At 65.3% G+C, this 7,750-nt stretch overlaps 1 long non-coding RNA gene across 1 annotated transcript; it reads left to right on the top strand.

The window, feature by feature from the left end:
• Positions 1 to 1,869: 1,869 nt before the first annotated feature.
• LOC105070387 (uncharacterized) lies at positions 1,870 to 4,451 on the top strand. Its single transcript, XR_012509474.1, has 5 exons — positions 1,870 to 3,192; positions 3,273 to 3,403; positions 3,480 to 3,596; positions 3,680 to 3,808; positions 3,886 to 4,451. It is a non-coding gene; the product is annotated as an uncharacterized LOC105070387 (long non-coding RNA).
• The last annotated feature ends 3,299 nt before the right edge of the window (positions 4,452 to 7,750 follow it).

The raw sequence follows: 7,750 nt of genomic DNA, 5'->3' as shown, positions 1-7,750 counted from the left end.
GTGCAGGCTCGGACATCGCTGACCTGGGTGTCCGTGACCGGGATCCACTTGCACGGCGTGCCGGGTCCAACTCGGCCAGATACCGCGTGGTCCACAAGGACCGTCGGCAAGATGGGGCGCTCATCCGAGCCATCCCAGGTTACCCCATCTGAGTCACCCTCGGCTGCACTGTTGAAGTTACGGAGACGAGAGGGGGCACTGGGGAGCAATGAGTCCTCCCCACGCCTCGGGCTACGTGCAATCGGCTTCAGAGGGAGACCCTTCCCACGGGCCTCCAGCAGCAGGGTACTGGGTGCTGCCCTGCCAAGTGCAAGAGGATTGTGGGGGGGTCTCTTTTCCTTGCCTTGGGCCAATACCACAGGCCGTTCACCCCTGAGTGGCACCAAGCAGCTGTGGGTGTGGAGCCAGAAGCGACCGCGAGGCGGCAGCGCAGGCTCGGACATCGCTGCCCAGGTTGGCCGCGGCTGGGGTCTGCTTACGGCCAGATGTGGGGGTCCACCTCTTCCCAGCTTGGGGGTCCTCCCATAGCAAAGGCTGGGTTTTCCCACAATAAGTTTGGGGGTCCACTCATAGAAAAGCCTGGGGTTTTCCCACTGTAAATTTGGGGTTCACCCATAGCAAAGCCTGGGGTTTTCCCACTGTAAGTTTGGGGGTCCACTCATAGCAAAGCCTGGGGTTTTCCGAATGTAAATTTGGGGTTAACCCATAGCAAAGGCTGGGTTTTCCACTGTAAACTTGGGGGTTCACCCATGGCAAAAGCTGGCTCTCAGGTTTGGCAGGGGACACGCAGCACTTCACGTGCTTCCCAGGAGCAGGGTCTCCCCAAGGCTCTCTCCGAGGTGCGGGAGACCCTGTAAAGCTCGGGGTCCCTTGTTTAGACGTGACCCCACCCAATGGCACCAGCACCCTAGATTTGGTGGCCCAGCCCTTTGGACTGCAGGGTCCCAATTCCCCCCGCCCCCTCAAGGCCAAGGTGGCCGCCCCAAGGACGGGGTATCCAGGGGTGGCTGGGGGGGCTCGAAGATCACAGGTCTTTGTTCTGACTGAACGGCAGAGTGTCCCGGGCGGTGGTGCATAGGGCGGCCGCGGCAGGGCTGTGAGGCTGCACGGCTTGTCACCAGAGCGCACCCGTGAGCTGCGGGACACGGCAGGCGTGCCGCGTCCAGACGACGGACTGCAGTGGCGAGGGGACGGGGCGCCCCGGCCACAACGGGGAGCCCACCACATAAAACCTGCTGTGCTTGCGATAGGCACCATCAACTAGACGGTCCTGGAGCTGGGCGCTGGTGCCGCCTGACCCAGGCAGACCTCGGGCCCTTCCTCGGGCCCAGCCTGAGCCCTGACCCCCCAGCGCACCCCGCGGGACCTCTCCGTGGACCCTGGGATCTTGGGGTAAAATGTGGTCTCAGCCATGGTGGTGGCAGAAGGCGTCCCCAAGTCTCACTTGAGCCCCTGGGGCCCCAGCTAGGACTTCCATCCAAGGGCAGAGTGTGCGCCCAGTGGGGGCTGGGCGGGGAGCCGCCTGCACGGCACGGTCCGCCCTGAGGGGACATGACCGTTTCAACCCAGGGAAGGGGGGAGGGGAGGCTTGGGGACAATGCCAAGCCCTGTGTACAGGATGCCAAAGGAGGGGTGCGGGGAAGGCCCTCTTTGGAGAATTCCAGGACAGGCGAGGAACGTGCGCTAGACCGAGCCGGCGGAGGTGGGCTTTGTGGTGGCCCCAAGCACGGTCCCCGCTCTGATTGGCTGGCGGAGCAGGGGCGGGAGCTCTGGGCGGGGCTACTCCAGTTAGAAAAAGCCCGGGCTAGGGCCCAGGCAGCAGGGTGTGGGAGGGGGGTGGTGGGAGGGATGGGGGGGCTCGGGGGAAACTGGGGAAGCGGGGGAGCCGAGGGGTAACCAGGGAAGCGTGGGGAAGCGGGGTGCAGGGACGTGTGCGTGGGCCAAGGATCACCTTGGAATCTGGAGTCTGGCAGGAGCGGAGAGGGGCTGAGGGGCTGGCTTGGGCAGGGCTGGCGGGCACCTGGGAGCCTGGCGGGGACGAGGTGCGGGCTCCCAGGTGCTCAGGAGGCAGGATAGCATCGGCTGGAGAGTGACGGGCCCAAGCTGGGGGTGCAGGAGGAAGAGGGGGGAGCCAGACATTCATCCCGGTCAATTCTGGTTTCAGGTCGTGGCGGCTGGTGGACAGGGGCAGTTGGAGAGTGGTGCGCCCCGGGGCCAGGGGCCGTAGCGGTGTAGCTGGCAGCCGTGGGCAGGTGGAGACAGCGGTCTGCCGGGCCAGGTGAGTCCCCTTCCCCTCCCTGGGCCTTGCTCCACTGGCCTCTGCACCAGGAGGCTCTGGGAGCAAGGCCGGCGAGGTGAAGCGGGTGACTGCCCGGCAGAGCGGGGATGATGGCAAGGCAGGCAGCACAGGGGACACCGTCTCAGGGGGAGCTGAGACCAGGCAGGCTGGGGGCCGCAGGCCGTCCCAGGCGGGAAGAGCATTTCGAGAGAGTAGCGGGGAGAAGAGGAAGGGCTGCCAGCGAGGGAGGTGACAGGGGGCCGCAGAGATCCAGCACTTGCGGGGGGCATTCCAGGCCCGGGTCGGACAGGACGAGGCAGGGGACTCAGGACCGCAGGGTCCCCAGCCGCCACCTCACCCACTGCAATTCATTTAGGAGAAGGTACAGGAGCAGCTCCGGCCAGGCCTCCCACGGCCTGAGCCGGAGCCTCGAGGGCTGGAGAAAGGGACAGAAGGAGCAGTGCGCGGGGAACCGCAGCGGGTTGTCACCTGGAGGGAGCGGTGGCCGCAGGATGGGCCCCTGAGAGATTCCCGCAGCAAGGAGGCTGCTGGGGGCCTGGCCTGCGGACGCGCCGTTCCCACGAGGCACTGCGGCCCAGGGGCTGGTGCGGGAGGGCCCCCGGCACTTGGGGACACTGTACGCCCTCACCGCTCACCTCTGGGACTGGCATGGTAGACAGGACAGCACCCAGGGGAGTCAAGGGCACTGGCGAGACCAGATTAGGCGAGGCGGGCGGGGTGGAGTGAGTGGGAGTTCTCCGGGGGGGGGGGAGGTTGGGGCGCAAGCGGGGGTGAGGAGCCGGAGCCTGGCGGGGAGCCAGGGGGCACTGGCCTCCGAGTCCGTGGCCAAGCGGGCCTCTGCGGGTGATGATGGAGCAGAGATCGGTGCCTCTGCGCTCGGACCGGAGACGAGGGTGAGTGTCCAGCCCGCCTCCCCCGCGACCCCCACCGCCGCCTCTGCCCACTCAACCAGCATCTTCCTGTTTTCCCACAGTCACGTCTCCGGCGGGGGTGGACGTGTCTGCCAGCCACCGAAGGCCGGGCGGTAGGTAGGACATGTTCAGAGGGACATGATATGGTCCGGCGTGACGGTGAGGACAGACAGGATGCCGTCCGGCCTCCCTGGTAAGTGTGTGTACAGGCCACGGCCCCCAGGCTGACTGAGCCGCATCCGGCCCTCATGCCATCTTCTTTCCCATAGAACATCCTTGGCTGGCCCCGTGGGGAGCTGGGCACCAGCATCTCTGTTCCTTTGCTTTCCTGAAGGAGCCAATACACTATGCTGCTCTCTAGACCCCAGAACCCTCAAGACGACAAGGTGAGGGGTCCCCCGCCACCCAGGGGGGAGGGAGGGGTGGGGCCGGGCCAAAAGACGAGCGTTCACTCTCTCCCGACCCGCAGAAATGGTGCTACCCAGCTCATGCCTGGGCCTTGGAACCCGGACTTCTTCAAGTCCTTCTAGCTCTGATCCAAGAATATGCTGCATTCTGGAACCACTACACCACTTGACTCAGAAACCAGCTCTGGAAGGTGGGCGCAGGCACCCCTCCCGAGGCCCCCTGGCCTGCCTGCCCTGCCCCACCCTCATGTTTGGTCTCTGCCTGCAGGTTAAGCCAAAGGAACAGACGACCCACACCACCGGACGAACCAGCGGCACCCGCGGCCGCACCCACCCACCGCCCGGCAATTCCATCTTTGCGGCCACCCTGCCACGTCCAGGAGACCATCACCACCCTCCCTTCCTCCTCTTCATCCTTTTCTCTGACTTTTTTCTACTCTTCTCTCCTCTATCCTTTGCTCAGAGGACCCAGAGCGTCCAGGACTCCGCTTCCCCGTCCCTCCTGAATTAATTTGCACTAAGTCGTTTGCACTGGTTTGGAGTTCTGGAACCAGCCTTGGGTCTCTGAGCGAGTGTCTGAGCAAACTGCTGAGTGGCCCGGCCTCCTTGGCCTGCGTGCCCCGCCCAGCGCCCACCTGTCCTTCATCTCTGTCTGGGGGTGACTGGGTTGGGGCCCGAGTGTGTGAGGCCCCGCCCTCCCCTCGCCTAGTCTGGAGGCTCCAGACACCGAGCCAGCCCTGAAGCATTCCGTCATGCGGCCCTCTCGCCACGTGCCCCTCCCCACCAGGACTTCCCCAGAAGGCCTGGACTCATCAATAAACTCAGTCACAGGAATCTGTCTCCGGGACTCTGACTGGGACCGTTGGGCTGGGGGGACAGGGACGGGGAGGTCGGGACGTGGATGGGGGACACGCAAAGCACACAGGGGACCGGGGAGGAACCTGAGGGGCGGGGCGGGGCACATGGGAGCAAAGTGGGCAGAAGGGGTGGGGATGGGGCTTGGGCAGGGGTGTCGGGGATGGACTGAGGCGCACAGGAGGGGAGGGGCCGAGGTGGGATCACAGCCTGGGGGGCTGTGGCCCGTGGGCTGAGGCAGCAGAGGGAACACAAGGTGGAGGGCAAGCACCACAGGGAGAGGGTGTTGCTGTGGGACCCAGGGGTCCCTGCAGGGAGAGGTGGGGGCTGAGATGGCGAAGAGGGTTGTCAGCCCTGGTGGGGGACCGCCCGAGTGTCTCTAAGTTCCGCCCTGCCCCACAAATCACTGCCCGCACACGTGACACCTGAGCCTCCCCGAGCCTGCGCCCCGGGCCCCAGAATCCCAATCTGGGGGTTTGGTCTGTGGAGTCATCCGAGGGGAGTGGGCTTGACGTGGGCCCATGAGGTCAGGCAGCCCAGCCAGCCCCACCAACAGCCCTGCCAGTGCTGAGCCCAGAACTCAAGGGCACAGAGATGTCCCCTCCCCTCACACTGCGCTGTGGAGGGAGAGGGGGGGCGCAGAGGGGTGCAGGGGGTACGGGGGGCAACAAGGGAGAGGCTCCAGGGAGTCCACTCAGCTGCAGCAAGGGGCGGACCGGCCGGGGTGAGTTCGAGCTCTCCGTGGGCAGAGGACAGGGGCAACAGGGGCAGAGCGGGTGAGGGAGGAGGTGAGGGCCCAGGGGTGGCAGGGGTCCTGTGGTTGGGGTCCTGCCGCTGATACCCCAGGGCCGTGTCTTGCCGGCGCCTGGCCTGGGGTTTGCTCCTGGGGTTCGCGGTCGGTGTCTGGGTACAGGACAGAGGCTGAGCCAATGACGTCCTCTGCCTCTGAGCCCCCGCGGGCCTCTCAGCTCCTGGGCGCCTGGCGCAGGGCGGGAGTCCGAGGGAGCAGCCCTTGGAAACAGGGCCGGGTCCTTGACCCCTTCCTGAGCTCAGGGCAGACAGGAAATGCCTCGCGGGCCGACTGACCGAGATGCGATAGCGAAGTCCTGGGAGACCCTGCTCTCCGGCCTTTCCCAGCGTCCGGGCAGCGTGGCCCTCGGCTGCCCTGAGTCGGGCCCCGGGAGCTCACCCCGCCGTGCACTCCCCACGGAGCCCGTGTGTCTGGTCTCCTCCCTGGGCCCCATCCTCCCACCCGACGGGGGCCGCAGGACTCCTGGGGCACAAGAGCCAGCCGGGCCGCGGTCCGCACCAATGCAGGGGATGGGGCTGCTTGCGGGAGGCCTCGACGACGGCGCCTCAGGGTCTCCTGAGTGCCTGCTGCTGCCCCCGAGGCTTTCACAGGCCAGGGGGCAGCTGACGGGCGAGGCCACACCTGTCTCCAGGCCCACAGCTGGCTGGACTCACCGACAGGGGTTTTGCCAGTGGGACAAAGGGACCCGTCCTTCAGGCAGGGTCTCCCCACAGCCCTTAGTGCAAATTCCCAGCTCTCGCAGAGCTTTCAAAGCTGGGCCTCAGATGGCAAACATCTGACTTCCCAGGGGCTGGGGAAGGTGGTATGGTGGGCACCTCGGGTGGCCTGGAAACCTCTTTGGGTCACACAGAGGACTCTGCCTGCTTCCACGGATTCCAGCTGCGAGGACAGTGGGGCTGCGGCCTCATCCGGTCACACCCATCCTTCTGTTCCGGGCTTCCACCTGAGGCCCTGAGGCTGATCTGGGGAAGTGGGCACATCTGGATGGGCATTAGGCTGGGGTGGACGCTCCTCTCCACACCCACCTGCGGGAGACAACTCCGTGTTCCCCAGGTCAGCCTGGGACCGTGCACACACCTGTCTGCACACACAGGGCAGTCTACACCCACTCTGGATCCAAGGCTGGTTCCCTGCAGCACCAGGAGGGAAGCCACCTGGAGGTCCCTGGGCGAGGTGTGGGCGGCCTGCAGGCAGGATGGTGGTGGGGCGGGGACCCACGGCTTAGGCCTGGCTCTACAGCCAGGGATGAGCCCTGCCCGAGCTGGGAAAACTGCCCCTCCGTGGAGCTGGGGACCCCAGGTTAGAATGTGCTACTTTGGCCCAGCCCAAGTTCCTCCTTTTAGAGAAGGGGCTCAGAGGGGGCTCTGAGAGAGGCCGGGACCCCCCACCAAAGTCATGTTCAAAATGCCCCTGTGCTGAGTTAAATATCAGCAAGCAAACAGGGGCTTGAATTTCACTCCCAAACCCAGTGGGGGCGGGCGGGGGAAACCAGGGTCTTCACGCCTGGACCCTCCCCGGGCTGTGCTTCTTTGGAGGGTTTAGGCCAAGGAATCGCCAAATTGCCCAGAAAACAGCACTCAACACAGCTGTGTGTGCACGTGTGTGTCCACGTGTCTGTGTGTCCATGTGTGTGTCCGTGTGTGCTCGTGTTTGTGTGTGTGTGTATGTGTGTGCGTGTCCTCGAGGAGTTCAGTGCAGCAGGTCAACTGCCAGCTGCGTGCTCTTGGGCTTCGCAGCCCTGACTGGCCTCCTCTCTTGCACTGTGTGTCCACGGGCGTGTGGCTGGGGCTGTGAGCGAGGGTCTCTAGCCATGTGGTCATGCTGGAGGCATGGAAGAGGGCCCCCTCCTGCTTAGGGGCGCTCTGCGGGGCCTGTTGGCTTTTGTGTGGCCCGGCCCCGGGGAGGCAGTGTCCCCTGGAGCATGGACTCTGGGCCTGCCCGTGCATGCCTTTGTGTGTGTGTGGGTTTGGTCTCGGCCCAATTTAATGACCCCAGGCCCACCTTCAGGCAGGACGTGGACAGTGCGGGCAGGGTGGAGGCCGGCTCTGGATGACCCCTGAGTGGGAACAGAAAAAGGTTCGACAGCATGAAAGAAACGACGTCCCTTAACCAGGCCCTATGTGACTTTTGGGGCAGCGGCAAGTCTCAATAAACAGGGTGGGCCTGCGAGGCGGCCCCTCGCTGCACCCCGGGCTCCAGGAGGACATAGGGTGCCGTGGGCCATGGCCCAGGCCAGAGGCCAGTGGGGCGGCACCGACAGGGAGCTGGAACCCGACCCTGGCCTGGGCTGGGAGCACTTTCCTTCGCCTCTCCCTGTGTCCAGGGTCCCCTCGTGGGCTGCACCAACAAGGTCTGGAGCCAGGGGCCCCCGTGGAGATTGCATGACCCCCAAAGGGGGAACAGAAGGCCCTGGAAGGAGCGTGGCCAGCTTGGGCCTCCCTCAAAGCTGTGGGATCCACACCAGGCC

This window comes from Camelus bactrianus, chromosome 10, assembly GCF_048773025.1.
Source record: "Camelus bactrianus isolate YW-2024 breed Bactrian camel chromosome 10, ASM4877302v1, whole genome shotgun sequence".
Classification (NCBI taxonomy): domain Eukaryota; kingdom Metazoa; phylum Chordata; class Mammalia; order Artiodactyla; family Camelidae; genus Camelus; species Camelus bactrianus.
This window is presented reverse-complemented; position numbering and strand designations above follow the sequence as displayed.